Source organism: Hyperolius riggenbachi, chromosome 9 (genome assembly GCF_040937935.1).
Source record: "Hyperolius riggenbachi isolate aHypRig1 chromosome 9, aHypRig1.pri, whole genome shotgun sequence".
Lineage (NCBI taxonomy): Eukaryota > Metazoa > Chordata > Amphibia > Anura > Hyperoliidae > Hyperolius > Hyperolius riggenbachi.
Genome location: NC_090654.1, coordinates 271,325,591 through 271,352,883, shown reverse-complemented (window position 1 = coordinate 271,352,883; position 27,293 = coordinate 271,325,591). Strand labels below are relative to the sequence as shown.

The window sequence follows — 27,293 nt, the reverse complement described above, 5'->3', positions numbered from 1 at the left end:
ACTGTCAGTTTTAACTGATGGGGCAACTGATGAGCAAGGTAATGTCCATGTCTCCCTATGGCCCAAGTGGGCGATATTACAGTTTAAAGGACCACTATCATAGGCAGGCAGTTAAAATCTGACAGAACCAGTTGTGGGCCTGTCCATCTCCTCATGGGGGATTCTCAGGGTTTTCAACAGTATTTCCTAAACAGCAGTTGCAAAGTCTAACTGACAAAATAGTGAGCAAGTGATTAGGGAGGCTGGCTGGTATCTTACTATTTTGGCAGTTAAACTGCTGTTCAGGAAATGCTGTTGAAAACAAAGAAAACCCTGAGAATCCTCTGAGGAGATGGACTGGCCCAAAACCTGTCGGTTCTGTCAGATTTTAAGTGCCTACTTTTTTCACGATAGTGGTCCTTTAAAGAGGAACTCCAGTGAAAATAATGTAATAAAAAGTGCTTCATTTTTACAATGATTATGTATACATGATTTAGTCAGTGTTTGCCCATTATAAAATCTTTTAAATCCCTGATTTACATTCTGACATTTATTACATGGTAACATTTTTACTGTTGGCAGGTGATGTAGCTGCTGCATGCTTTTTTGGCAGTTGGAAACAGCTGTAAACAGCTATTTCCCACAATGCAACAAGGTTCACAGACAGGAAACTGCCAGAAGTACCACAGTACTCAGAGCTTCTTGTGGGAGGGGTTTCACCCCAATATCAGTCATACAGCGCCCCCTGATGGTCTGTTTGTGAAAAGGAATAGATTTCTCATGTAAAAGGGGGTATCAGCTACTGATTGGGATAAAGTTCAGTTCTTGGCCGGAGTTTCTCTTTAATAGTGTGCAGACCAGGAAGCTGTTATTGGGTAAAACTGACATTTTTAAAATGGAGAACGGTGAATTCTTTGGACAAACTGGATGCACGGGAGGAGAAAGGGATTGAGGAGTAGACTACGCTACGCCGGAGGTAAGTATGATGTTTGTATGTTTATTTTGAGTTTTAATCTTCAGTTCAGGTTTGCTTTAAAGAGCAACTATAATTGTTGTTTGTTTGTTTTTTTAAAGGGGAACTGAAGTAAGAGGTATACGGAGGCTGCCATATTTATTTCCTGTTAATCAATACCAGTTGCCTGGCAGCCCTGCTGGTCTATTTCTCTGCAGTAGTATCTGAATAACACCAGAAACAAACATGTAGCTAGTCTTGTCAGATCTGACTTTAAAGTCTGAAACACCTGATCTGCTGCATGCTTGTTCAGGGGCTATGGCTAATAGTATTAGAGGCAGGGCTGCCAGGCAACTGGTATTGTTTAAAAGGAAATAAACATGGCAGCCTCCGTATACCTACTTCAGTTCCCCTTTAAATACTCATTTAAAATTGATTTTGTCAGTGTTTAGCTATTGTAAAATCTTACCGCTTTCTGAAATTTATCACTGGTGGTGACATCTTTAGTCCTGCCAGGTGCATCACAGCGGAACGTTTGTTACTGAGAATTCTGAAGCCAGACAAGTCCAATCTGATTTCTGATCATTTTTCTGATTGATTTTCTGATCATTTATATTGTTATTGTTGTTGTTTAGTATTTATATAGCACCAACATTTTACGCAGCGCTGTATAGAGCATTTATTGTCTTGTCACTTAACTGTCCTTCAGAGGGGCTCACTATCTAATGCTAGGAAATCGATACAATTTTCTGGCAGATTTACCTGCCAGCTCGATTTTTTTGCCAACATGTCCAATCTAAATTTCGATCGATTTTCTGATCGTTTTCCGTTCACTTTTATGGAAATCGATCGGAAAATCGATCGAAATTCACATTGGACATGTTGGAAAAATGGATCTGGCAGGTAAATCTGCCACAAAATTGTTTCGTGTGTACCTAGCATAATCCCTACCATAGTCTTTTGTCTTGGTATCGTGTAGTGTATGTATCATAGTTAAGGGCCAATTTAGGGCGCAGCCAATTAACTTTTCTGTAAGTTTTTGGGATGTGAAAGGAAACCAGAGTGCCCGGAGGAAAGGAAACCCATGTAGACACAGGGAGAACATACAAAATCCTTGCAGCTGTTGACCTGGCTGGGATTGGAACCGGGGACCCGTTGCTGCAACACGAAAGCGCTATCCACTATGCCACCGTGCTATACAAAATAGATCAGAAACGCAATCAGAAATCAGATTGCACCTGTCAGAAATAATCGATTCGATCTTTGTAACTGACGGGAAATTGCATGGTGTTAACCAGGCTTTAGGGTGGCCACTAGGGATGGCCCTGCTTAGAACTCACGGAGAAGCATGTGATCAGTTTGGTCAGCTGATAGATTTGTAAGGTTCTGATTTGCTGTGATGACTTCCTAGTTTAACACATGATCATGACCAGCAAATCAGAACCTTACACATCTATCAGCTGATCAAACTGATCACATGCTTCTCCATGAGTTCTCCAAGGCTGGGCCATCCGTAGTGGACACATACATTAACATTTTAATTTTTTTCAATTTGATGAACCTGATACAATTTTTTGATTGATTGAAAGTCCTGTGGAACCCATGTTATCGAGATTGCCTTCATTTAGCCCAATTTCTGCAACCACTAATCGATCTCTGTTTATAAATTAAAATGTACAAATAAATCATGTACAACAGTTACATTTTATTATACGGTAATTCAACCTAACTTTTCCAATAATATTTCCATATTACATTACTTTACAATTTCCATTTTTTTTTAATATACCGTATTTATATACAGTCATAATTTCATAATTCCATCCTTTGTGCTGATTATACAAACAATAGCTAAAGTTTAATATGCGCTGAACAGTTACATGCAATTTATTCAGTTTGAATACAATTTAACAATCTATCACACACCGCACAATTCTCGATAAAGCTGGTGAAGAAATCGAAGGAAAAGCTGGGAATTCGATTCGATTTCTTAGTCTAACAAAATAACATTTTTGGTTTATTATTATTATTTAATATTTACATAGAGCTGACATCTTCTGTAGCGCTGTACAGAGTACATAGTCATGTCGCTGACTGTCCTTCAGAGGGGCTCACAATCTAATCCCCACCATAGTCATATGTCTATGTATGTATCGTAGTCTAGGGCCAATTTTAGGGGGAAGCCAATTAACTTATCTGGAGGAAACCCACACAGACACAGGGAGAACATAAATCTGTGCAGATAGTGCCGGGATTCAAACCAGGGGCCCAGCGCTGCAAGACGAGAGTACTGACCACTGCGCCACCATGGTTTACATTGAATTGTTTTCATTGAATTGCGTAAAGATTGAACAGGAAATGTTGTACTGTGTATGGCCACCTCTGGGTTTGTGCAGATTGGAGAGGATTGCTGAGGCTGTTTCTGTTTCTCCCTGGACGGCTGTTCTTTTGGCCCTGGAACGTTTATACAGCCTGGGAGTCAGGATGTCAGCTTGCAGCGGAGGCTTCTCACGCAGGTGTTTTGCTTTGTGACAGGTCCTCATTAATTCTCCCTCTGCATGGAGCAGCAGGGGGGAGAGTACCTGCGCTTTGCATGGGTGATTGCATGTTTATAGCTCTGCCACTCTCCCGCCAACACCTCCTGGGGAGATGAAATGAGTAAATTGCAGCCACACTGATGGCGTGCGCTCCCGGCGGGCGGTTCAATCTCAGCGCGCCTCCGAGCACTCGCCTGGGCTTTCTGCGTTAACCCCATCCTGAATCGCAGAGCATCGGTCATCAGACTGGCGGATAAGGCTGACTGATGGCTGGCAGCTTCAGGCCCAAAGATTATTGGGGCCCATTTCCACTGCAGGGGTTTTACATATGAGAATTCAGGCGGGAATTAGTGCAGCATGTGGAAAGACATTGTAGCCTCCATATCCCTCTCATCTCGAGTTCACTTTAGGTGTCCGAGAACAAAAATGAATCAATGTTCTTTTTGTACACGAAAGGCTTAAGGAGGAACTCCAGTGAAAATAATGTAATAAAAAAGTGCTTTTTTTTTTTTTTACAACAATTCTGTATAAATGATTTAGTCAGTGTTTGCCCATTGTAAAATATTTCCTCTCCCTGATTTACATTCTGACATTTATCACATGGGGACATTTTTACTGCTGACAGGTGATGTCACTGGAAAGAGATGCTGTTTGCTTTTTGGCAGTTATTTCCCACAATGCAACAACGCTCCCTCAGTGTGATGTCAGTGTCTCAGTACTGTGAGGCGCTGACATCACACTGTGGGCGGGGTTTCACCACAATATCAGCCATACAGAGCCCCCTGATGATCCGTTTGTGAAAAGGAAAACATTTCTCATGGGAAAGGGGGTATCAGCTACTGATTGGGATGAAGTTCAATGCTTGGTTACGGTTTCTCTTTAAATCTGTTCCGTTCCCTAGTGTTACATAGTTACATAGTTATTTGGGTTAAAAAAAGACGTACGTCCATCGAGTTCAACCAGAGAACAAAGTACAACACCAGCCTGCTCCTTCATATATCCCTGTTGATCCAGAGGAAGGCGAACACCCTTATGCTGGGAATACATTGCTTGTTTTTGCCGCTCGATTCTCCTGTTCGATCGTTTCGCTGCTCGATTCTGCAGTCAATTCTCTTTTGCTCGTTTTTCGTATCTTTTTACATTTACTGCTATCTGGAATCGAGTGGCGAAACAATCGGGCCGGAGATCGGACATGTCGGAAATTATCTATCGAGCCATCTAAATGGCTCAAAAACGAGCTGTGTATGCCCAGCATTACAAGGCATGGTCCCATTAGCCCCAAAAGGGAAAAAATTCCTTCCCGACTCCAGATGGCAATCAGATAAAATCCCTGGATCAACATCACTGGGCATTACCTAGTAATTGTAGCTATGGATGTCTTTCAATGCAAAGAAAGCATCTAAGCACCCTTTAGGGCTCTTTCACAGTGCGACGTTAAAGTCGCATGTTATAAAATACTTTAACGCAGAGTAACGCACAGCAATGCAAAGTCTGTGAGCCATTCACAGTGCACACGTTGCGTTAGTGTGTAACGTGTAGCGTGATTAAAAAGTGCTGCATGCTGTGCGTTTAGCAATGTATCTGCTGCGTTGTGTGTTGCACATGCTCAGTAATTTTTTTTAAAAAATTTAACGCATGCGCTGTTTTCGTTCCATCAGTATGCAATGAAAACGGCGCACCAAGAGACACAACGCAGCGCAAAGTAACGCCCAATTTCATAACCTACATGCGCTGCGTTAGGGGCACGTTGTGCGACTTTAACGTCGCATCAAACGCAACGTCCCACTGTGAAAGAGGCCTAAAATGCAGGTATAGAGTTTGCCATAACGACTTCCTGTGGCAATGCATTCCACATCTTAATCACTCTAACTGTAAAGAACCCTTTCCTAAATAAATGGCTAAAATGTTTTTCCTCCATGCGCCGATCATGTCCTCTAGTCCTTTATAAGGCCTAGGGACAAAAAGCTCATCCGCCAAGTTTTTATATTGTCCTCTGATGTATTTATACATGTTAATTAGATCCCCTCTAAGTGTAAACAGGACGTGTCCATAAAATGTAATTAGCTCCGCAGTGACGTACTGTACCAGCATGAAATTAAATTTTAATATGTGTGTATACTTTAACCATCTGATTTGTACAATAAAAATCTGGTACAAAGTGTACACTGGATTTGAGTTTGTAGATCTTCCTTGTTGTGTACCTGTAATAGGTGACAGTTCAGAGACTTCCGCTACTCATCAGGCAGCTGAGGTCTGTAAGGCAACAGCGGTAACACACCCCTTACCTTCTCCACCGCTACATCTGGCCCACTTTTGCCAATTCTAAAGCCTCTGTAAGCTGCTTCTAGAGCTCCATGTATTGGCGTCTCCAAACAAAAAATTAATTGGTAGATGTGTGGTGGGGTGGGTGCTGTTTAAGGCAAACATTGATTAAAGCAGGCCTGAGCTTAGAACTTCCGCTCTGCTCTGAAAGATAAGCAACAGCATAATCCTCTTTGAAGAAAACCATTTCTTTGTTACAGCTGATACGAATCCTGCAATAAGTCTGCAGTGTGTCTACTACCTGCTTTCATGGAAGCAGGCATAGGGTTAACATTCTGTGTTTACAAATTAGCTGGTTTGCAAGGTCTGACACACCCGAGAGATCAAATTACAGTTGTGAGAGGTAATTAGACAGGCTAAACTCTCTAAATACATAGAGAGGGTGCATTTTTCTATATTTTTCTTCTGTCGTGTGCAAGAGTTCAGGTCCACTTTAAGGGGGTTCGACTTTTTTTTGTGAGAAACATCTCTTTTGGTTTTTATACATGTTCAGGGTCTATGGCTAAAAGTATTAGAGGCAGAGGATCAGCAGGACAGCCAGGCAGCGGCCATTGTTTAAAAGGAAAGAAATATGGCAGCCTCCATATCCCTCTCGCTTTAGGTACCCTTAGTAGTTGCTGGATGGTGTAATGGTTAAGGGCTCTGCCTCTGACACAGGAGACCAGGGTTCGAATCTCGGCTCTGCCTGTTCAGTAAGCTGGCACCTATTCAGTAGGAGACCTTAGGCAAGTCTCCCTAACACTGCTACTGCCTATAGAGCGCGCCCTAGTGGCTGCTGCTCTGGCGCTTTGAGTCCGCCAGGAGAAAAGCGCAATATAAATGTTATTTGTCTTGTCTTGTCTTTAAAGAGAAGGATATGGATTATTCTTTTTCAAATAATACAAGTTTCCTGACTCCCCTGCTGATCCTGTGTCTCTAATACTTTTAGCCACAGCCCCTCAACAAGCATGTAGATCAGCTGCTCTGACTGAAGTCAGACTGGATTAGCTGCATGCTTGTTTCAGGTGTGTGATTCATCCACTACTGCAGCCAAATAGATCAGCACCACAGCCAGGTAACTGGTATCGTTTTAAAAGGGAACATCCGTATCCCTCTCAGTTTAGGTCCCCTTTAATGGGCAACCATGCCATGCCCACTGCACTGAACTATATGTACCCCTCCTGGGCATCTCGCAATTATTCTATGTCACATTAGAGAATGCAGAACTGTATTAATCCCTCCAACAATTGTAACTGTCAATGAGATGCTTATATTTCTGAGTTGATGCTAATTTTAGGCAGATATAGACAGCTTAGATTCAGAGAAATCCAGTGAAAAAAATGTGCCTCAACTTTAGTATCTCATTAACCATCCCTACCCAGCACAAAACGCACTCATACATTTAGCGACTTGGCGGCCGATAGACCATCTAATACGATAATTATCGAGTTCATGCCAGATTCACGTTGCGACCAATTTTAGCCCGAGCATGTCAATTGGACATACTGCAAGATGTCGGGCCATTGTGGTCAATTGGGTGCGCAGCAGTAATGGTGACCCCTGGCCCTTTCTCCCCTAATGTCAAATGTGACGTCAGACACACGCGCCCACGTTACTCCGGCAACCACGTGGGGCGCGTGTATGTGGATTGCGGATGGAGCCTGGAGCCAGCGGCGGACACGGACTGGTAAAGAGTGCTGCACCGGGGGGAGGGGGGTCAGCGTCAGGCCAGCGAAGCGGTGGGTACAGTGTCACTGGCTGTACAGCATACTGATTCCTGATTGATTTCAGCATGAAATTGATCGGGAATCAGCCTGCAGTGTATGGGCAGACATTAGATCTCTCTTTAATTAGATTCCATCAGAAAGAGCTCTGTCTCTTGGGTGAATCTGCCTATCACCACTAGATGTATGGCTATCTTAACAGCAACACTGCAACTGCCAGAACACACAGCAGATTGCAGCAGAACTATACACAGTGAGCTGGCTACATACTGTCAGCCATTGTTACGCTGCGTACTACATAACATACTCCATGTTTGTTGCGCAACTTTCTAATTCAGATTGCATGGAAATGTACTTGCTTAAAGGACCGCTATCGCAAAAAAAAAAATCTGACACAACCAACAGGTTTTAGGCCAGTCCATCTCCACATGGGGGATTCTCAGGGTTTTCTTTCTATTCATATTTCAGTATTATTGGGAGTGAGTCATGAAAAAGAAACTCTCAACATAAAGTAGATATTAGGAAGATCCACACTTGAGCAAGCAAATAACACCCAGTGTATGTATAGGAGGATCTGTTCGAGTGATGAAACCTCAAGACAATTCTTGAGTTCAAAAAATTCAAAATTACACTTTATTGTATCAAAAAGATTATCAAAAGGTAAAAACTTTTGTATTTGTCTAAAGTGTGATTTAGAATTTTTTGAACTCTAGAATTGTCTTGTGGTTTCATCACTCAAACATATCCTCCTATACATAAACTTCTCTTTGTTTTCAACAGCATTTCCTGAACAGCAGTTGCAAAGTCCAAAGGCCTGTTTCCACTGCACGCAAATTCTGCATGCAGAAAAACTAACTCCAATGAATGCCTATGGACCTGTTTCCACTAAACGCAATTTTTCTGATGCAGATTACCCATAGGCATTCATTAGAGTCAGTTTTCAGCATCCAGAATCCGCGTGTAGTGGAAATAGGCCCTAACCGACAAAATAGTGTGCAAGTGAGTAGGGAGGCTGGCTGGTATCTTACTATTTTGGCAGTTAAACTGCTGTTCAGTAAATGCTGTTGAAAACAAATAAAACCCTGAGAATCCCCCAGGAGGAGATAGACTGGCCCAAAACCTGTCGGTTCTGTCAGATTTGACTTGCCTACTTTTTTCACGATGGTGAAAAGTCTCGGTATGAGAGAGTCACGGGGAGGGGTGATTGGGAGGATGAGGAGAATGTTGTGTGCATTGGCCGCGGTGACAGACCGGCGCTCGTCTCTCCTCCTGTGTGACGAGACAACCTCTGTACTGTGGGCTCGCTCCGCGCTCTGTCGCCTGACACATGTTCCGTCTGCAGCAGTGGCCGCGTTCACATCTTCTCCAGCCCATGGAGCACAACACAGGCTCATCGCTTATTCATATTCCGTACAGAGCTGGGCGGTGAATGTTCGCCTAGCAGCCGGCGTGCCCGGAGAATAGGCGCAGATCTCATCCTGCTGCGCCGGCAGGACTGGATATATTTTACCGTATCGGAAGCGACGCAACTTCTGGGAGACGCAGACACCGGTCTCGTAGAGATGACCGTAAGGGCTTGTTCACTCTTAGAATGTTTTCGCCTTTTTTTAAGCGCCGGCGATTTGCAAAATTGACCTAAAAGCGTTTGTGCAATGATTCCCTATGAGAGAGTTCACATCTGAGCGGTTCGATTCCGATCTGCTCAGCAAAGCGCTGCCTGTATCACTTTTGGGGTGATTTGCCTATAATGGAAGGTATAGGGAAATCACAAAGCGCTTGAAAAAACTTTGTATAGCGATTTCCCCAGCGCTTTTAGAAATAAATACATTGTATTTATTCATTTCCAGGTGAAAGAGTTCACTTCCTTACTGACGTCAGGAAGTGAAAATACAATCGCTCTGCAAAACTGCTTAGAAAAGTGCTTTATAAAAAATTGCAGCGCGCAGGTAAGCTAAAAAAAATTGCGCAAAAATTGGAAACCACTGGCATTGATATCGATTTTATATGTGAACAAAGCCTACATGATTCTGAACAATCAAAGCAGTATACTATTCACTTTTCATCGGTTTTTCTGAAAATATCAAACAATCCTTTTTTTAGCAGTTTTTTCCCAACACCTCAGGACAGATTTTTATTGAAAACAACAACAAAAAAGTAGAAATCTTTCGTTTCTTTTTTTCTCAATGGAAAAAGTTTCTTTTCAATATCTTATACAATCGATTGTTTTAAAGCAGACCTGAACTCAGAACTTCATCTAAAAGATAAAAAAACAGCATAATAATCTTTACAGAATTTTTTTTTTTGTTACAGCTGATACAAATCCTGCAATAAATTTTTAGTGTGTCTACTTCCTGCTTTCATGGAAGCAGACAGAATTAACATCCTGTGTTTACAAATTAGCTGCTCTGCCATGGCAGCCAGCGGACACAGCTGAGAGATCAGATTACAACTTGTGATTAGTCACAGATGAGGGGAAATTAGACAGGCTAAACTCTCTAAATACATACAGGGAGCATTTCTCTCTGTTTCCTTCTGTCCTCTGCCCGAGTTCAGGTCCACTGTAATAGAAACAAAGGGGAAATCTATCAATCTGATTGTATTGTAAAGGGCCGCTAGTAATCTGCAGCCCTCCACACACTTTACAATCCACCTGCAGGTATATGTTTAACAAATCGAAAGTATTCGTTGTTATTTTTCTTGTAGAAATGATTGTCTGATGAGAATATCCTGATTTTTGTATTTATTTATTTGCGTGGAACGTGTGTTGGCCTTGTATCATTCTCTATGTGAGAATCACCGGAACCTAAAATCTGCAGGAGAGTCTCAAGCTTGATAAAAGCTGCTGGATCGATGCTGCACGAGGCGACTTAATGTTATTACAAATGGCCTCTCCATTGCACTTCACAGCCAGCGCCAAGCGTTTATTATTGACCGTAGGCCTGACTTGCTGTTCTCTGCAGGCTGGGAATCTGTACTCTCTGAAGTATGGACGGTCTAGAAATCTCCATCTTCCTCCATGAGCGATGAGCTTTGCAGTGTCGGGGTTATTGATTGAACAAGCTTGCAGATTGTGGAAGCATGTACTGCAATATGGAGGGGGGGGGGGGGGGGGGGCTAGCATGTACTGTTCTATGGAGAGGAGCAGCATGCTACATACTATAGAGAGGGGAGGAGCAGCATATACTGTGCTATGGAGAGTAGGAGAAGCAACATGTACTGTACTATGGAGCATAGGAGGAGCAGCATGCACTGGGGAGGGCAGAAGCAGCAACATGGACTGTTCTATGGAAAGGGGAGGAGCAGCATGAACTGTACCATGGGGAGGGCAGAAGGAGCAGCATGTGCTGTTCTATGGAGAGGGCAGAAGGAGCAGCATGTGCTGTTCTATTGGGGGGGGGGGGGGGGGGAGGAGCATGCGCTGTGCTGTGGAGAGGGAAAAAGGAGCAGCATGTGCTGTTTTGTGGACAGTAGATGGAGCCAGCATGTACTGTGCTATGTAGAGGGCAGAAGGAGCAGCATGTACTGGTTTGTGGACAGTAGATGGAGCAGCATGTACTGTGCTATGGAGAGGGGGGAGGAGCAGCATGCGCTGTACTATGTGTACTATGTAGAGTAGGAGGAGCAGCATGCACTGTACTATGTAGAGTAGGAGGAGCAGCATGTGTTGTACTATGTAGAGTAGGAGGAGCAGCATGTGTTGTACTATGTAGAGTAGGAGCAGCAGCATGTGTTGTACTATGTAGAGTAGGAGGAGCAGCATGCGCTGTACTATGGAGAGGGCAGAAGGAGCAGCATACGCTGTTTTGTGGACAGTAGATGGAGCAGCATGTACTGTGCTATGGAGAGGGCAGAAGGAGCAGCATGCGCTGTACTATGTAGAGTAAGAGCCGCAGCATGTGCTGCACTATGTAGAGGGTTGGAGGAGCAGCATGCATTGTAGTATAGAATGTAGGAGGAGCAGCATGTACTGTACTATGGGGGGGAGCAGCATGCGCTGTTTTGTGGACAGTAGATGGAGCAGCATGTGTTGTACTATGGAGAGGGGAGGAGGAGCAGCATACGCTGTACTATGTAGAGTAGGAGGAGCAGCATGTGTTGTACTATGTAGAGTAGGAGGAGCAGCATGTGTTGTACTATGGAGAGTAGGAGGAGCAGCATGCGCTGCTCTTGGGAGAGGGCAGGAGTGATATCTCACTGTAAGGAGTTACTGCACACTTAGCTGCTCAGGTCAGATATCACAGGTGATTCTGAACAATCATTTTACGTAGTTGGGTTGAAAACAGACTACCATCCATTGAGTTCACCTAGAACACTTTTAGGCTATTAAAGTTTCATTCCTATAGACAGGTTAAGAGATTAGGTCATAAGAGAAGATTGCACCATGTGGCCATACTGGGGCAGATCGGTGAGAGTTGGTCCGGCAGTCCTTCTGTTGCTGGCTCTCCTGTGATGTAAGCAGCCCCTCTCCTCCCCCCGTGTGGCAGCGCTCAGTGGTAGCACCCAGAGACGCGGTATTTTTAGCAGACCGTTCTGATTCTCTCCCACATGATATCGGCTTTCCTCCACGACGGCCTCTGTGGCTCAGACTCCTGATGACATTTAAGTGCCGGACGAAGGGACTTATTTTTATATTTGCTTGCTGGTGTTTGTGGCTTGAGACAGAGCCGTGTGTCCCCGTCCTCCAGTGATCGACCCTCCCCTCCTCCTAAGTGTAACTGTCGGGCATAAAATCAAAAATCCATCACTTATTTTTGTCTGTCAAACAAGTTATAAGGATGCTAACCAGGCAATCCTAAAGTTAAAAACCACTCTTAGTTTTCTTATCCATAAAACAACATTCCCCAGTTTCAGTGGCTCTTATTTGGTACATCTGTTGCACAAAGGAAGTTGCAGGGCATGCTGGGTTGTCTTTTGTTGTCTTTTTGCTTCTTTACTTTCCCCTCAATCTTAACGTATGCAACCTGATTGGCTGAAGCCTCTTTCCCTCCTGTTTTCCCCTCCCACACTGCTGTTCCTCTCTGCTGGCCAATATTTCTCATGCGGACACAATGCACTTTCTATTGCAGAGCTGGGTGGGAGTTCCTGAAGACTGGGAGGTGGGCGTGCAATGCATACACAATCAGGCAGTGGAGAGTAAGGGAGGAAATGACATCAGGATTGGCTTCAAAATAGACACAGTTATGATGGAGAATCCTAAGAACGGTTTTCTCACTTTTTTACTACAGAAAAATCACTAATATCAAAAGGTGAACAGTGCAATACATATGTTATGTAAGTATAGCAAGTATTTATCTACTTATATACTGTATGTGTTTTTTTTCTGAGATAGTATTGCTGACAGCTCCTCTTTAAAATGCATACACACGAGAAGACACGGGAAAATGGATTGTGGGATCCGCTGTGACAATCGAGCATTCTCTTATCCATCTTCCACAATCGCGTACCACAGGAACAAACATCGGGCACGAATGAGACTTAGAACAATCGTGACAATTTGCGCAGGAGTCGTTGTGGATCAGTGCGATTGTCCGCGATGGGATCCATCATGACAGTGGCGATCTCCCACATGTCGCTAAACATACTTTAACCAAGTTTAGTTAAATGATGTTACGCGATCTCACGAAAGCGGTCATTCGTCGTGTGAAAAAAATCATGAGTCGCGAGATAAATTACTGAAATAATCTTGTCGTCATCTATATGAACCTTTACAAGAGGACAACACAATAATGGAAACAGTTCTCCAATATTATCATGTAGGATTATGAGGCCAGTGATCCTGCAGAAATGCAGAAAAGCTGCACATTTTGGAATGAAATGGAGACATTCCAGGCAGTTAAAGCTTTGATTTTGTAGATGACAAAAGCCTCATACTCGCTTATGAGGACTGTCAGCAAGGCCCCAGCCCCAGGAGCCATCTGGGCTCAGTCCCTCAGGCAATAGTTCAGGGCTGAGGCTAAACAGATGCATTGCTAGCCTAACGACTATCCACACATTCTGTTGCCATAGTGAGGGGAGGAGTGGCAACGGTGCAGCACAGAGCAGGTAGTAGAAGAACGATGCCCTCAACCTGTCCTTGGCCGGATCACTCGCCAACAAAATGAGAAGGATCCGGGCTAGATTCTCAGCATTGGCAACTCCGACCAACCGCCTAGGCCAAGAACCTTCTAGTGTTTGTACAAGGCTTTAGCCTGGTGGGGCAGAATGCTTTCCCCCTCCTGTGTCATGTTTTTATGATTGTTTGGCCTTTACTTGTAATATAGAGTTGGCGATTTATTCTACAGCGCTGCGCTATATACCGGTATATGTTTGTGCTTAACAAATATCATCATTCACCCAGTGAATGTTTCTGTGGATAGTGTTCTAGAATTCCTCTCCATGCTGTCTCTGTGACATCATTCTCTTGTATTGGTATTCCTGCTCTGACTGCGCCCATCAATAAGGAATGATCGGTGACCGTCTTCTGGGGAGATGAGCGCTTCCTTGGGGACATACTGCTCTGCTGACTCCACCATTGATCCTCATTTGTCTTTTCTAGCTATTTGTTTTATGTTGTTGGACAACTACAGCGTTCTACAGTCCAGCAGCAGAGTTACTGGGTGTCTACATTCCAGCTGCAGCAGATAGATGGAGACCATACAAGGATAGATGGAGACCATACAGGGATAGATGGAGACCATACAGGGATAGCGGGAGACCATACAGGGATAGAGGGAGACCATACAGGGATAGAGGGAGACCATACAGGGATAGATGGAGACCATACAGGGATAGATGGAGGCCATACAGGGATAGATGGAGGCCATACAGGGATAGCTGGAGACCATACAGGGATAGCTGGAGACCATACAGGGATAGCTGGAGACCATACAGGGATAGATGGAGGCCATACAGGGATAGATGTAGATCATACAGGGATAGATGGAGATCATACAGGGATAGATGGAGGCCATACAGGGATAGATGGAGGCCATACAGGGATAGATGAAGGCCATACAGGGATAGATGAAGGCCATACAGGGATAGATGAAGGCCATACAGGGATAGATGGAGGCCATACAGGGATAGATGGAGACCATACAGGGATAGATGGAGACCATACAGGGATAGATGGAGACCATACAGGGATAGCGGGAGACCATACAGGGATAGAGGGAGACCATACAGGGATTGATGGAGACCATACAGGGATAGATGGAGGCCATACAGGGATAGCTGGAGGCCATACAGGGATAGCTGGAGGCCATACAGGGATAGCTGGAGGCCATACAGGGATAGCTGGAGGCCATACAGGGATAGCTGGAGGCCATACAGGGATAGCTGGAGGCCATACAGGGATAGCTGGAGGCCATACAGGGATAGCTGGAGGCCATACAGGGATAGCTGGAGGCCATACAGGGATAGCTGGAGGCCATACAGGGATAGCTGGAGACCATACAGGGATAGCTGGAGACCATACAGGGATAGATGGAGGCCATACAGGGATAGCTGGAGACCATACAGGGATAGCTGGAGACCATACAGGGATAGCTGGAGACCATACAGGGATAGCTGGAGACCATACAGGGATAGATGGAGATCATACAGGGATAGATGGAGGCCATACAGGGATAGATGGAGATCATACAGGGATAGCTGGAGATCATACAGGGATAGCTGGAGACCATACAGGGATAGCTGGAGACCATACAGGGATAGCTGGAGACCATACAGGGATAGATGGTGACCATACAGGGATAGATGGAGATCATACAGGGATAGATGGAGATCATACAGGGATAGATGGAGGCCATACAGGGATAGATGGAGGCCATACAGGGATAGCTGGAGACCATACAGGGATAGCTGGAGACCATACAGGGATAGCTGGAGACCATACAGGGATAGCTGGAGACCATACAGGGATAGATGGAGATCATTCAAGGATAGATGGAGATCATAAAGGGATAGATGGAGGCCATACAGGGATAGATGGAGACCATACAGGGATAGCTGGAGACCATACAGGGATAGCTGGAGACCATACAGGGATAGCTGGAGACCATACAGGGATAGCTGGAGACCATACAGGGATAGCTGGAGACCATACAGGGATAGCTGGAGACCATACAGGGATAGCTGGAGACCATACAGGGATAGATGGAGACCATACAGGGATAGCTGGAGACCATACAAGGATAGAGGGAGACCATACAGGGATAGATGGAGGCCATACAAGGATAGATGGAGATCATTCAAGGATTGATCCCCCCCTGTCCCTCCTCCAGGCAAGGAGCGCACTACAATGCCCAGCATGGGCTGCCTGAGCTATCCCTGCGCAGAGAAATTACAGCGAGTTCCCTCAGTGGCGATACACGGCTGCAGATTATCCTCCAATTCATCTTCAGTCACTTGTTGCCTAGGAGACCCGAATAATCCCGCTCTCTCCTCCGGTCGGCTTGGCGCGGCCTCTTGCTGCTGGGGAGCCGCACGCCAGCTGTCATACGGCGGGAATTAATCAGAGGAAGGAGCTTGGAGCCATTGATTTCTTGTCCTGACGTCTGTGGTGTCGGCGTGCCGCTGTCCGGCGTGAAGCGGAGGATATGGATATGACTGAGGGGACCGGGTGCATCTTCCGCTCTGCTGCATAAACATTCAGGGGGTCTATAATATAACGGGGAGAACAATGGCGAAATAACGCCACTATCCCGATCGCCCCGTTTATTAAAGTGCCCGCCGCTGTCAGAACGGTTTTTATCTTCCATTGTTCACTGGCAGCTCTGTGCTGATCAGCATCTTTATCCTGCGCAAATCAGATCTATGCGGACCACGGACTCCAAATAAATGATCTGCATAAAGATACATTTTTATTGTTATGCTGGGAATACACAATGAGATTTTTCAGTCGATTTATTGTCCGATCTTATTTTTGAACGATTTTCTGATGAATTTTCCTATCTTTTCTTATCAATTTCCATTCACTTCTATGAGAAATCGATCAGAAAAACGATCGAAAATAAGATCGGACATGTCGGAAATTATCTATCGAACTATCTATCTGCTGAAATACTTATGGTGTATTCCCCGCATTAGAAAGTAGGTTGCACCGATTACCTGAACTCAGAACTTCCTTTCTGGTCTAAAAGATAAGCAACAGCATAATAACCTGTAAAGAAAAACATTTGTTTGTTACAGATGATACAAATCCTGCAATCTGCAGTATATATACTTCCTTCTTTCATGGAAGCAGACTTATTGTTAATATCCTGTATTTACCAATTAGCTCTCTGCCATGGCAGTCAGCTGACACAGCTGAGGGATTAAATTGCAACTGGTACCTCGTCACAAATGAGAGGGAAATAGACAGGCCAAACTCTCTAAATACATACCGGGTGCATTTCTCTATTTTCCTTCTGTCCCGTGCACAGGGCCGGCGCTACCATTAAGGCAAAGGAGGCAGCTGCCCCAGGGCCCCAGAGCTTGTAGGGGCCCCCAGTGGCTACAAGAGGAAAAAAAATTCAAATCGGCCTTATAGTTTTTGAGAAAATCGATTTTAAAGTTTCAAAGGAAAAAAAAATACACATTTAAAAACCTGCCGACTTTAATGGTTAATAGCAAATCCACCTTAAATGCTAGAAACCCTAAATTTGCAGGATATGTTAAGGAGATCATTAGGAATAAGAGGAAAAAACTATTTTTCAAAAAGACCTTATAGTTTTTGAGAAAATTGATTTTAAAGTTTCGAAGGAAAAAAGTATACTTTTAAATGCGGTAAATGTCACTTTTAGTAGCAAACCTAACAGTAGTGTAATTTTACATGCATCATACGAAAGCGCAATAAATTTCCTGACGGGGTTTCCAGGCGGTCCATGCGCAGCGCTTTGGCCAGGGATCGCTATACAGCCGCAATATGGCTGTATGACGATCCCTGGCATTTTTTCCTATTTTCCCAATTTTTTTTTTTTTATGTTTAGAGTGTGGGAAATTTTTTTTTTTTTTTTTTTTTTAAATTATGTAGGGTCCCCCCTCCTGAAAATGTTTAACCCCTTGTCCCCCATGCAGGCTGGGATAGCCAGAATGTGGAGCTCCGACCGATTGGGACTTCACACCCTGACTATACCAGCTGCAAAAAAGGTCCCTTAATGCCGATTTTTGTTCCGGGGTATATGTTGGGGGGGCCCCCAGGTTTATTTTGCCCTGGGGCCCCATTGTTGCTTAAACCGGCCCTGCCCGTGCAAGAGTTCACTTTAAGAAGGCCTTTATTTATATGCTTGTTCCTGAAATAACACCACAGAAGCCGGAGGATGAGGCTGATGGCCGGGGAACTTGCATTTTTAGTTGGTGGATAAAGATGGCAACTGCCACACCCTTCACACCTTACCTCGGGACCGAATGTGGAGACATCGCTGCACAGACCACAAAGCTGCACCCTCCTAATAAAAAGTGTAAATACCAGATGGAGTTGTGGAAGGATGCTGGGAGTGAAAACATTATATTTCTAAATAAAGAAAATAGATTCAAGCAAAGCTTAAAGCACCCTTGAGGTGAGAGGGAAACAATATCGGTTGCCTGGCAACCCTGTGATCTCTGGATGCAGTAGTATCTGAAACACACATAATAAGCAAGCATGCAGCTAATCCAGTCAGACTTCAGTCAGAGCACCTGTTCTGCGTGCTTGTTCAGGTGCTGTGGCTAAAAGTAGTAAGGTACCCATACATCTTGCAATTTTGGTAGACGGATGTCTCTCTGATGAAATATGATCGGAGATAGATCTGTTGACTGCCATAAACCGCAGGCCGATTCTCGATCGATGTCAACATTAAATCATTCAGCAATCATGATGCTGCATCCCTGCCCCCGGTTGCTGTCCCCCTATAGTATATGTAACCCCTCTTCCCAGTGCACCTGCATTTATACTTTATTCTTCCGTCTTTGCGCCCCACAAGCTTGCCAGCGTACTGCACGTGTGGTGCGTGTGACATCACACATGCACCCAGCATGCATTGCGCCAGGAACTACGTGAGGTGCGAATCCGGAAGAGGAGTGCGGACACCAGACAGGTAAAGTATTAATGTGGATATGTCAGCCTCCATATTCTTATCAGTTCAGGGGTACTTTAAAAGCAAAAGTTAAAACCTATATATTTTTGTAATACGTCCAAAGCAAATAAATGTTTTTATCTTACAGAATATAAATGTAATCACCTAAACTATTCCCCGGCCACAAGCGGTCATTCATAAAGTGAGATTGGCTCAGTTCTGTGGTTCTGATGCATTATACAGCACAGTCATACTGCCATATTTCAGGCACTGGGGGATTAAAGGGGAGATGTGCAGGCTGTTTATTGAAGAGTAGAGATCTGATGGGAATGCATCAGTGATCTCTGTACAGCACTGTGGAGTATGTCAGAGCTATATAAATGTATAATAATAGTGTGGGGCTGTGGTGAGGACATTAGAGTGTAAGCTCCTCTGGTGCAGAGACTGATGGGGTTGGATCAGTGATCTCTGTACAGCACTGTGGAGTATGTCAGAGCTATATTAATGTATAATAATATTAGTGTGTGACTGTGGTGAGAACATTAGAGAGCAAGCTCCTCTGGTGTAGAGACTGATGTGATCTGTGGCATATATCAATATGTAATATGGGCAGACTGCGACCCCCTTTCTCTCGCCCACCTGCTGGGACACTTGGGTACTGCACAGAGGTAGAGCAGGGTATTCTCTGCATTATTCACAATAATTGGGTCACTCTTTTGAAGTGTGTTGCTGATATTTTAGCACAACAGACAATATGCAAATGGATTGCGAAGGAGATCTGCCAAAAATATCTTCGAGAGGAAAGCTGCGGAAGTCTTGTCACTGAACTTGCAGTGCGGAGGGACATTAGGGGACATCGGGTCACACAGAGCCACAGAGAACTCTGTTTTGTTAGGTGTGCGTCCCCCTGTGGGGTCTGTGGCCTGTCGCTCTTTATTGTGAGTGTTCTAAAGCCAACATCCAGAGAACCTCCTCATCTCCTCAGTCTCTTCATCTGCTGCAGCTCCAGACAAATCTGTAATAGTGTGATAGTGATCTTGCTGATAACAGTTCAGTGGAGGGACCATTGGGATGATTCACTATAACAAATAGTGTGCCTTATCAGTTAACATGCCTCATCAGAGTTAACGTGCCTCATCACAGTTAACGTGCCTTATCAGAGTAGCATAGCAAGCGATGAAAACTTATGCTAGGTACACACATAGGCCTAGTGCACACCAGAGCGGTTCTGCTGCGGTTTGCGATCCGCTTGCGGGTGCGGATCCGCTAGGGTAATGTATTTCAATGGGCTGGTGCACACCAGAGCGGGAGGCGTTTTGCAGAAACGCATACTCCCGGGCTGCTGCAGATTTTGGATTGCGGATGCGTTTCTGCCTCAATGTTAAGTATAGGAAAAACGCAAACCGCTCTGAAAAACGGCACTTCAGAGCGGTTTTGCAGGCGTTTTTGTTACAGAAACTGTTCAGTAACAGCTTTACTGTAACAATATATGAAATCTACTACACCAAAAACGCTTCACAAAACCGCAAAATGCTAGCTGAAACGCTACAGAAAAAGAAGAAAAAGCGTTTCAAAATCTGCTAGCATTTTGCGGATCTGCTAGCGGTTTTTGGTGTGCACCAGACCTTTGAGATTTTCTGGCAGATTTACTGTCAGATCGATTATTTCCAACTTTTCCAATCTGATTTCCGATTATTTTCCGTCTGGTTTCCGTTCACTTCAATGGGAAATCAATTGGAAAATGCTCAGTAATCAGATAGGACATGTTGGAAATAATAAATTACCAATCACTTTGAAGGACATTATCCCCGCACTTTGATTAGCCCAATAGGCTGCCTGATACTTGACAGGCAGCCTATTGGTCCAAACAATGCGGGGATAATGTCCTTTAGGCCCCCTGCATACTACAAATCCGATTTGCGATTCCAATTTTCCCTGGATGCTATAAAAAGAAAAACGCAGAAAGCATGCAGAACCGATTAAAAATCGGAATCAAATGTATTGTGCAAGAGGCCTTAAAGTGATTGGACCTGCAGGGGCTCAGGCCAGTGGAGCTCTTGTCATTGCCAATTAGCAGGCATAAGTTTGTAGCACTCGCTATGCTACTCTGATTAGGCACGTTAACTCTGATAAGGCACATTAAAGTGGACCCAAATTAAAAATACAAGATTTCAGAAATAAAATCTATTTTCTAAAATATAGTAATAAATAGCAGCCTTTTTTCAGCTGCATGATGACAAATATAAAATATTTTACATTTATTGGAGGAGCCCCTCCCTTCCTTTCATATTGCCGGGACAGAAACCGGCAGACTGGTGGAGTAGGTGGTATCCAGCAAAGGAGGAATTGCTAATGGCTGCCCCCAGTATAACCCTAGTTAGGAAAAGAGAAGGGTGAAAAGCATGCACTGAAATGCTCATAGGCTTGAAGGAGTGTTTATTTATCTTTGTATGTGTCACAGTGGTGCAACGAGATATTATGAACTAAAAAAATGTTTGGTCTGGGTCCGCTTTAACTCTGATAAGGCACGTTAACTCTTTTAAGGCACGCTATTTGTTATAGTGAATAAACTCCAGTGTTTTGAGAATAGGGTTGGGTATTAAAGGACACCTGAAGTGAAAGGAATATGGAGGTGGCCATATTTTTTCCTTTTAAACAATGCCATTTGCCTGGCAGTCCTTTGGCTGCAGTGTGTCTACTTCCTTCTTTCATGGAAGCAGACATAGGGCTAACATCCTGTGTTTACAAATTAGCTGCTCTGCTGTGGCAGAGGATATCTATGAGCTGACATAATTGAGAGATCAAATTACACTTGTGATTAGTCACAGATAAACGGGGATTAGACATGCTAAACTCTCTAAATACATACAGGGTGCATTTCTCTACGTTTTCCTTCTGTCCTTCTGCTAGAGTTCAGGTCCACTTTAAACAATACCAGTTGCCTGGCATCCTGCTGATGCCCAACATAACAAATAAATCTGTTTAAAACCAAAAACAGATCTTTTTTTTTTTCCATCTGTCTGTGGACCCGCATCAATATAATCGAATGTCTGATCAGTTGTATAGATCGCATAGGGTGTGGCCATCTTTAGGCCAAAGCTGCCGCTTCACTCCCAGGATTCCATCGCGCAGAAACGCCTGACCTGGAGGCCGCCTGATTCTGGAAGTCTCCGGGATAGCCTTGTCTGATAACTGCGATTTCTGACCTCCTGCTCACTGAAAGGAGGGGACTGTTAATGACAAACCGTCTGGCGGATCCGTCTTTTTTAGAGAGAGGTCAAAGGTCTATTGCGCGGCTTTGCCTTGATCAAAAAGTCAATATTTTGGAGTACTTTTATCTGAATGACTTGTGTCCGGGGGGTCAGGGAGAGCGCGTGCCGCACGACGATCAATACCTCGATTGGAAGCCTGTCTTTTACAGCCGGGCCCGGCACGCTGCCTCGCTGACTGATAACTAACAGCACAAAGTTTAGATTTCCTTCCCTTTAAAGGACCACCATTGGGAAAAAAAATGAAAATGTAAAATACACGTGTATAAGAAGTACATTTGTCCCAGAGTAAAATACACTAGAAATTACTTTTCTCCTATGTTGCTGTCACTTACAGCAGGTAGTAAAAATCTGGCAGTTCTGACAGGTTTTGGACTAGTCCATCTCCTCATGGGGGGTTCTCAGTATTTAATTTTTACAAAAGCCCTCTGTGGAAAGGAAGGTTACAAAGCTGCTGGCCAGCCTCCCTTCTCGCTTGCACACTATTCTGGCACTTGGACTGAACAACTGCTGTTCGCTAAGTGCTTTTGAAAATAGAGAATACCCTGAGGAGAAAGACTTGCCCATTTTCTACATATGCATACACATAGTTTACAATTTTTTACAATAGTGGTCCTTTAAATGTATTTCAAGGAATTTTAGCATAATCTATGTGTGCTGCTTATACTGTTCAAAAACCTCATATTTTTACTAAACAGATTTATTCAGTTTCACATTTAAAGGACAACTGAAGTGAGAGGGATATGGAGGTTGCCATATTTATTTCCTTTTAGACAATACCAGTTGCCTGGCTGTCCTGCTAATCTATTTGGCTGCAGTAGTGTCTGAATCACACACCTAAAACAAGCATAAGCTAATCCAGTCAGATCACCTGATCTGCATACTTGTTCAGGGTCTATGGCTAAAGTATTAGAAGCGGAAGATCAGCAGGACAGCCAGGCAATGTGCATTGTTTAACCACTTTACATTCTTGTTTTTTTACCTCTTAAAGGGAACCTAAACTGAGAAGGATGTGGATTTTTCCTTTTAAATTAATACCAGTTGCCTGACTCTCCTGCTGATCCTGTGTCTCTAATACTTTTAGCCACAGCCCCTCAGCAAGCATGCAGATCAGGTGTTCTGACTGAAGTCAGACTGGATTAGCTGCATGCTTGTTTCAGGTGTGATTCCGCCACTACTGCAGCCACAGAGATCAGCAGGACTGCCAGGCAACTGGTATTGTTTAAAAGGAAACATTCATATCCCTCTCAATTAAGGTTCCCTTTAAGATTCCTGACAATTTTGGCATATCAGTTGTGCCGCTATTGATAAAGCAATAACTTTTTATTACATATGCCATCAAAGTGATACATATATTGTTTTTTCAGGACAATCTAGGCTTTCTTTGGGTAATGACATCTATTTTATTGAGGAAATAATGTGTCAATGCAAAACTTACACATTTTTTCATATATCCCCTTCCTAACTTTCACATGACAAGTGCCACATTTTTAGAACACCTCAAAATACATTATTTGGCTCATCTCGGTTAAAGCGATACCATACATGCCATATCTCATCACTAGCTGGGCATGTAGCGCACCGATATCGCCAGCCTGTGGGCCTGTAGTGATTGCATGCGACCTCTAGGGTGCCCCAGTGCTGTATAGATACATTGCTAGGCAACAACATAGCAATGCATCTATACAGCGTAGGGTCCCCAAGCTGTCGTCATAGTGATCGTGTCCGATCTTTATGGGCGGCAGCCATTACAGGTGTCTACGTATGTTAATGCCAAGTATTGGTGACACAAGGGGTTAAGTAGTCTGGTAAGGGTTAACACGATACAAACAAACAAACAAAAGAATCTATCAAATGTGTGCCTGAGTGAGCATGCGCATCTCACGGAGGATTCTAAAGAATCCTGGATGTGACATGTCCAGCACTAGAGTAGGTAATTTGTACATTAAAATACAGTGATATATTAATAGTATATCACTTTTAAGGTACCTGGTCAGGAGCCCCTGTAGCAGCCACTCCTTGTAGTAAAAACCTCCAGAACTCTTCGAGTCTACATATCTTAATTATGCAGGTCACCTGACCCAAATTTTTTTTTTTAGGACTCTGCTCCTTCCTGTAACTCTCCTTCTCCTGATATACTCTGTGCTGCTGGAGGACTCTGCTCCTTCCTCTAACCCTCCCCTCCTGATATAATCTGTGCTGCTGGAGGACTCTGCCCCTTCCTCTATCTAACTCTCTCTTCTCCTGATATCCTCTGTGCTGCTGGAGGACTCTGCTCCTTCCTGTAACTCTCCTCTCCGGATATACTCTGGGCTCTATTCATAAAACCTTACCGCAAGTTTTCCGCTCAAAACAGCGGATTTTCCCGTCCATTTAGCAAAGTGGGCATTCATAAAAGCTGTTCCCGCATGAAAATCTACAATCCCCCAGCAGAGCGAGAAATTTCCGCCTTCTCCAGTGTTTTTCTAGATTTATCTAGAAAAAAGTAACAAAATGGCCATTCATAAAGATTAGAGGAAGCGGTATGTGGACGGGAAATACCGCTTCCTCTGATTTTGCGGATTACATACAAGTGAATGGGACAGACCTCCCAGAGAGAGCAGTGCACGGAGGGACTCTGCCGGCTGAAGTGTTTCCGCATGTCTTCCGACAGCTTACCGCCAGCTTTCAGCGGGAGATCTCCGCACTTGCATCGCAGCTTTCAAGATTTCTTTGAATGACCACCCAGAAGTGTAAAATACCGCTGCGGTATTTTCCCTCCAGGAGTTTTCTCGCAACAACTTTTTTATGAATAGAGCCCTCTGTGCTGCTGGAGGACTCTGCTCCTTCCTGAAACACTCCTCTCCTGATATAATCTGTGCTGCTGGAGGACTCTGCTCCTTCCTCTAGCTCTCCTCTCCGGATATACTCTGTGCTGCTGGAGGACTCTGCTCCTTCCTGCAACTCTCCTCTCCTGATATAATCTGTGCTGCTGGAGGACTCTGCTCCTTCCTCTAGCTCTCCTCTCCGGATATACTCTGTGCTGCTGGAGGACTCTGCTCCTTCCTCTATCTCTCCTCTCCGGATATACTCTGCTGCTGGAGGACTCTGCTCCTTCCTCTAACCCTCCCCTCCTGATATACTTTGTGCTGCTGGAGGACTCTGCCCCTTCCTCTATCTAACTCTCTTCTCCTGATATCCTCTGTGCTGCTGGATGACTCTGCTCCTTCCTGTAACTCTCGTCTCCTGATATACTCTGTGCTGCTGGAGGACTCTGCTCCTTCCTCTAACTCTCCTCTCCTGATATAATCTGTGCTGCTGGAGGACTCTGCTCCTTCCTCTAACCCTCCCCTCCTTATATACTCTGTGCTGCTGGAGGACTCTGCCCCTTCCTCTATCTAACTCTCTTCTCCTGATATCCTCTGTGCTGCTGGAGGACTCTGCTCCTTCCTGTAACTCTCGTCTCCTGATATACTCTGTGCTGCTGGAGGACTCTGCTCCTTCCTCTAACTCTCCTCTCCTGATATACTCTGTGCTGTTGGAGGACCCTGCTCCTTCCTCTATCTAACTTTCTTCTCCTGATATAGGGCTGGTGCACACCGAGCGGCTTTTTCAGCGTTTCTGCAGCCGCTTGCGGCTGTGGATACGCTTGGTCAATGTATCTCAATGCGGTGGTTCACACCAGAGCGGGAGGCGTTTTGCAGAAACGCATACTCCCGGGGTGAGGCATTTTTTGGATTGCGGAGGCGTTTCTGCATCAATGTTAAGTATAGGAAAAACGCAAACCGCTCTAAAAAAACGCCTGTTCAGAGCGGTTTGCCAGGCGTTTTTGTTACAGAAGCTGTTCATTAACAGCTTTACTGTAACAATATATGAAATCTACTACACCAAATACGCTTCACAAAGCCGCAAAATGCTAGGTGAAACGCTACAGAAAAATAAGAAAAAGCGCTTCAAAATCTGCTAGCATTTTGCGGATCTGCTAGCGGGTTTTGGTGTGCACCAGGCCTGACACTGTGCTGCTGGAGGACTCTGCTCCTTCCTGTAACTCTCCTCTCCTGATATACTCTGTGCTGCTGGAGGACTCTGCTCCTTCCTGTAACTCTCCTCTCCTGATATACTCTGTGCTGCTGGAGGACTCTGCTCCTTCCTGTAACTCTCCTCTCCTGATATACTCTGTGCTGCTGGAGGACTCTGCTCCTTCCTGTAACTCTCCTCTCCTGATATACTCTGTGCTGCTGGAGGACTCTGCTCCTTCCTGTAACTCTCCTCTCCTGATATACTCTGTGCTGCTGGAGGACTCTGCTCCTTCCTCTAGCTCTCCTCTCCGGATATACTCTGTGCTGCTGTAGGACTCTGCTCCTTCCTGTAACTCTCTTCTCCTGATATCCTCTGTGCTGCTGGAGGACTCTGCTCCTTCCTCTAGCTCTCCTCTCCGGATATACTCTGTGCTGCTGGAGGACTCTGCTCCTTCCTGTAACTCTCCTCTCCTGATATACTCTGTGCTGCTGTAGGACTCTGCTCCTTCCTGTAACTCTCTTCTCCTGATATCCTCTGTGCTGCTGGAGGACTCTGCTCCTTCCTCTAGCTCTCCTCTCCGGATATACTCTGTGCTGCTGGAGGACTCTGCTCCTTCCTGTAACTCTCCTCTCCTAATATCCTCTGTGCTGCTGGAGGATAGGCTCTTTCCTGTAACTCTCCATGAACACCGAGGTGTTTGTGTTGTCGAGAAAAATATGTATTCGCTATGGATTATTGAAATCATGAATGCAGCACACACACAAGGAAAGCTGATATGGATTCAGCAAAGTGCATGCCTCTGTACGGTTTTTTATAAATGTGTTCAAATCTGACAGAACCGACAGTTTTTGGACTGGTCCATCTCCTTATGGGGGATTCTCAGCGTTTTCTTTGTTTTCAAAAGCATTCCCTGACCTGAACAGCAGTTACTAAGTCTGACAAAATAGTGTGCAAACATGCAGGGCTGTGGAGTCGGAGTCGTGGAGTTGGGCAATTTTGGGTGCCTGGAGTCGGAGTCGGGAAAAAATGCACCGACTCCGACTCCTAATGAATTTGTAACTGTAATTTAAAGTAGAAAATATGATAAAATGTTCTATTTCTCAGATAATAGTCATTAAAAATAATGTATATATACAGTATGTATACAGTAATAGCTGTGCTTAGTCCACAAAAATGAAATAAACCAATCAAAATTAGTTACTTGTGCTGCTTCAATAAAGCAGTCCCCGTATTTTTAAGGTCAGATATACATATCTGATTGTGACTGTATATATGATGTGTACACAGGAATCTCTTATATATACTAAATAACATCTATGCTGTAAGAATAAAGCCTGATGTGTAGCCGTGTCACTAATAGAGATGGTCAATGAGATGGAAATAATTCTGCATTGATGCTGATTTATGCAAATGTATGCACTCCCTTTGCTCATGAAATCAAATAATTTGATATGTTGTTAAAATTTGGTTTGGTGACTACAAATTAAAGGGTACCTGAGACGGATGAAAAGTAAAGT

General features: G+C 44.3%; 1 protein-coding gene across 6 annotated transcripts in view; it reads left to right on the top strand.

The window, feature by feature from the left end:
• FOXN3 (forkhead box N3) overlaps positions 1 to 27,293 on the top strand; it is a 294,461-nt gene that overhangs the window by 159,836 nt on the left and 107,332 nt on the right. The window lies entirely within an intron of this gene.